The sequence below is a fragment of the Tursiops truncatus genome, chromosome 13 (genome assembly GCF_011762595.2).
Source record: "Tursiops truncatus isolate mTurTru1 chromosome 13, mTurTru1.mat.Y, whole genome shotgun sequence".
Classification (NCBI taxonomy): Eukaryota; Metazoa; Chordata; class Mammalia; order Artiodactyla; family Delphinidae; genus Tursiops; species Tursiops truncatus.
The window spans coordinates 29,938,516-29,943,432 of record NC_047046.1 but is presented as its reverse complement, the minus strand read 5'-3'; the positions used below and the strand labels follow the sequence as shown (position 1 = coordinate 29,943,432).

Here is a 4,917-nt window from a genome sequence, read left to right as displayed (position 1 = left end):
CTCTGACTGAGCTCACATCTCTCTTGGGGCCCACTTCCACTGCCGGCATCTTTTTTCTGCTTTGGACCAACCCAGACCTGGAATTCAGCCTCTTTTCTTTGCTTTCCCCCCAGACAACTTTCCCAAGCAAAGCGTTGCAGAATCCTACCTCCCTCTTCAACCTCTTTCCCTTCTACTCTCTTGACTCCCAGATTCCTCTAGATGTTTAGATTCAGATTTGTTTAGCTATGACTTTACTTCCTTTCTACCCACAAGTGGATAATCAAGGTATTTTTCTAAGCAAAGATAGTTGTCAAGAGGAACTCTGCTGCAAATTCTTTGAAATATATATACGTATATATATTTGTACACATCTACACATACATATACACATGTATATACACACATACATAATACATATATGCTTATATATGTCCTACATGTATACATAGTACACAACACAAAGAACTATAGAAATAATTACATGAATGTGTGTATAATTACATACATAACACATACTATCTGTACATACACACACGTACATACCCTATGACACACGTCTACACAGATCTAAACCACCATCGCTAAGGAATTGGTGAACTCCAGCTCCTGCCTCATCTTGTTGGAGTCTTGTTCTCATCTTTTTATTTCTGCATTGCACGGATCCTGCTCTGTAATTGAAACAGATCCCATCCAGCTTGCACTGTTTAGTTTACAAAACAGGGGACTGGAAATATCTGCTCAGTCACTCATTTATTCAATCTCACATTCACTCAACAGACAATAATCCAGCACCTACGACAGCCCCAGGTTGGACCCTATAGAGAAGATATGGAAATGAGGGAGAGACCCACGTCTTTAGAAACCTGAAATCCAGCTGCATGTGCAACCCTTAGCACACCCAAAACAAAACGTCCTCACACGCACAATTCTCATCAGAGGAACAGCAAATTCGAGCAGAAAGTAGAGACTTGCAGTGTACAGCAGCGCTGCTGTTTCAGCAGAATGAGCAGGAGGAAAAAACCACTGTGGTCAAAAGAAACTGCTGGCTGCTGGATTTTTGTTTAATTATAATTTGTGCTCTTCTAACAGCGTTCGTTCTGCTTAGATGGCAGAGTGGCTTTCATGAAAGTATGAGCTCAGCCTTGCCTTACGCCTGTTGAAAAAAAGAGGTCAGGTAAAACGACTGTAGTGACAGCACCAAGCTAGTTGAAAACCACACTTTCAAATGAGACAAAAAAACAAAACCAAAAAAAAACCCGCACGCTGGAAATTTTTTGCCCACTAAAAACCCCTTGAAGTCATCTCAGAAACACATATAGAGACAATTTCCTCTTTTCTCCTTAGCAGTGTCCTCAAGGAAAACAGCTTTCCAGATCTGAGTGGGTGGACCAGTGATGCAGTCTAGCAGCCTGGGTTCATTCCGAATTCAGCTCCATGGCTACATTCGGGATGAGGGACTTAATCCTTATGTAGCTCTTCCAAATCTCTTCATATAGTTCTGCAATTTTTAACTGAACTCTGCACTGAATATTCTAGTCATTTAAAACGTTTTCACACCACTTTGGCACAGAAATTAGTAACGACCGGATACATTTGCAAATATCCATGCTTTGTATATTGTAAAACGTCTACATAAAGGCTAACTCTCGTCCCGCATGCTGATAAACGTGATCTATATATGGGTTTGATAATTTTTTTTTTTTTTTTTTTTTTTTTCGGTACGCGGGCCTCTCACCGATGCGGCCTCTCCCGCTGCGGAGCACAGGCTCTGGACGCGCAGGCCCAGCGGCCATGGCTCACGGGCCCATCCGCTCCGCGGCATGCGGGATCCTCCCGGACCTGGGCACGAACCCGCGTCCCCCGCATCGGCAGGCAGACCCCCAACCACTGCACCACCAGGGAAGCCCGATAATTTTTTAAATTCAAATATCAAATGTATTTTTAATGTACCCACAGAGGAATTTACATATGAGTTCATGAAGAACAGCAAGTGATATTCGTGTATGCAGAGGAAAGATGATGGCCTGTTTCTTGATGGTAATGAAATTTGATAAATGACTTCTTTCCACAGACTCTCCGAAATAGAGTGATGCAGGTACTCACATTTTATCAAATTAGAGCTTTTCTAGGAACTGGCTCTGTTTTTACTTACGTACTTCTGTGACAAAATTAAAGGTAAGTTATTTGTTAGAGGCACTATCAATTGTCTTAATTGGAAAACATTTAGCAAGATGAACCTAGCATGCTGGATGTGAGACTAGGAGAACTTGTGCTCTGGTTTCAAAAACCGGCAGTTCTTAGTGCTATACTTTCCCAAACCATAGGGAAGTGGCTTTTCCTGGGAAACCCTAACTTCTCACACGATGCTCCTTTTTATTCTTTTTACTTATTTACATTGCTTAATGAAATGAGGCAATCACATGATGTACTCTAACTTGAAAATCCTGTAAGCTGATACTTCAAATTCTATAAATTATATCCAGATCTAGTATTTTTGTTTGTTTTTTGTTTTTAGAAACCGTTTACTTTCCGTCAGCTTATTTCCATTTTAAGAGTTTGTGGTCCAGGGCTTCCCTGGTGGTGCAGTGGTTGAGAGTCCGCCTGCCGATGCAGGGGACACGGGTTCGTGCCCGGTCCGGGAGGATCCCACATGCCGCGGAGCGGCTGGGCCCGTGCGCCATGGCCGCTGAGGCTGCGCGTCGGAGCCTGTGCTCCGCAACGGGAGAGACCACAACAGTGAGAGGCCTGCGTACCGCAAAAAAAAAAAAAAAAAAAAAAAAGAGTTTGTGGAAGAACAGCTTAAGACCACCCAGTGGTTGTTCCTACCCACTCAGTGGCCTGAGCAGTGGGAGGTGCAGACCAGCCTTCAGTGGGGCACAGAGGGCACCTGCACACCTTCGGACCAGTCCGCCACCTCAGGCTGAGGAGCAGTGAACTCAGGAGGTGGGGCGGTCCATTCACCCTGAAATTCCTCCTTGGTCACAGCCTTCTCAGCTGCCGCCTGCTGTTCCTTTTCAGTCTCTTCAGGATCTCTGTAGAAGTAGACATCAGGCATGACCTCCCATGGGTGTTCACGGGAGATGGTGCCACGCATGCGCAGAACTTCCCGGGCAAGCATCCACCACATCAGACCCACTGAGTGAGCTCCCTTGTTGTTGCATGGGATGGCAATGTCCACATAATGCAGAGGAGAGTCTGTGTTACACAGAGCAATGGTAGGCAGGTTAACATAAGAGGCCTCTGTGAGAGGCTGGTGGGCAGCCCTGGGATCAGTAACCACCGGAAGTCTTGGCTCTGGACGGCTGCCTGGCTTTGGTTAGTGAAGGTTCCAGGAGTGAAGTGGCCAGCAATAGGAGTGGCTCCAGTGGCAGCAGCGCGCTGGCCAGTATTCCTGGAGGATATGACACTGACATCAGCTGGGTTTTCAATGGCAACAATGGCATGAGCTGCCAACAGAAGCTTCTCCCAGGTTCTCTTCAGATTTACTAGGTAGATGCCATCACCTTTCCTTTTGTAGATGTACTGTTCCATTTGGAAGTCTAGGTTGGTGCCACCTAAGTGGGTTCCTGCTGCAAGAAATTTGAGGACATCCTCCTCCTTCTTTTGCAGAACATAAAGGGCTCCAGACATTGTGAAAGTTTCCCTTTAAGTTATGATGGGAATCCAGAACAATGCCGTATGGACCCTTGTCTGACTGACGCAGAAAGAAAGCTAGTATTCTGTTTTTAAAAAAATTTTTTAAATATAATTTTAAAGGTTACATTCCATTTACAGTAAATACAAAATATTGGCTATATTCCCTGTGTTGTACAATACATCCCTGAGCCTATCTTTTTTTTTTAAACATCTTTATTGGAGTATAATTGCTTTACAATATTGTGTTAGTTTCTGCTGTATAACAAAGTGAATCAGCTATACATATACATATGTCCCCATATCTCCTCCCTCTTGTGTCTCCCTCCCTCCCACCCTCCCTATCCCACCCCTCTAGGTGGTCACAAAGCACCGAGCTGATCTCCCTGTGCTATGTGGCTGCTTCCCACTAGCTATCTACCTTACGTTTGGTAGTGTATATATGTCCATGCCACTCTCTGACTTTGTCCCAGTTTACCCTTCCCTCTCCCCGTGTCCTCAAGTCCATTCTCTATGTCTGCGTCTTCATTCCTGTCCTGCCCCTAGGTTCTTCAGAACCCTTTTTTTTTTTTTTTTTTTTAGATTCCATATATATGTGTTAGCATACGGTATTTGTTTTTCTCTTTCTGACTTACTTCACTCTGTATGACAGACTCTAGGTCCATCCACCTCACTACAAATAACTCAATTTCGTTTCCTTTTATGGCTGAGTAATATTCCATTGTATATATGTGCCACATCTTCTTTATCCATTCATCTGTTGATGGACACTTAGGTTGCTTTCATGTCCTGGCTATTGTAAATAGTGCTGCAATGAACATTGCAGTACATGACTCTTTTTTTTTTTTTGAATTTTATTTTATTTTTTTATACAGCAGGTTCTTATTACTCATCAATTTTATACATATCAGTGTATACATGTCAATCCCAATCTCCCAGTTCATCACACCACCATCCCCACACTCCCGCGGCTTTCCCCCCTTGGTGTCCCTACGTTGGTTCTCTGCATCTGTGTCTCAACTTCTGCCCTGCCAACCAGTTCGTCTGAACCATTTTTCTAGGTTCCACATACATGCGTTAACATACCATACTTGTTTTTCTCTTTCTGACTTACTTCACTCTGTATGACAGTCTCTAGATCCATCCAAGTCTCAACAAATGACCCAATTTCGTTCCTTTTTATGGCTGAGTAATATTCCATTGTATATATGTACCACAACTTCTTTATCCATTAGTCTGTTGATGGGCATTTAGGTTGCTTTCATGACATGGCTATTGTGAATAGTGCTGCAATGAACATTG

At 43.6% G+C, this 4,917-nt stretch overlaps 1 pseudogene; it reads right to left on the bottom strand.

Moving 5' to 3' along the window:
- Positions 1 to 2,766: 2,766 nt before the first annotated feature.
- LOC117307738 (small ribosomal subunit protein uS2 pseudogene) lies at positions 2,767 to 3,612 on the bottom strand (annotated as a pseudogene).
- Positions 3,613 to 4,917: the final 1,305 nt, after the last annotated feature.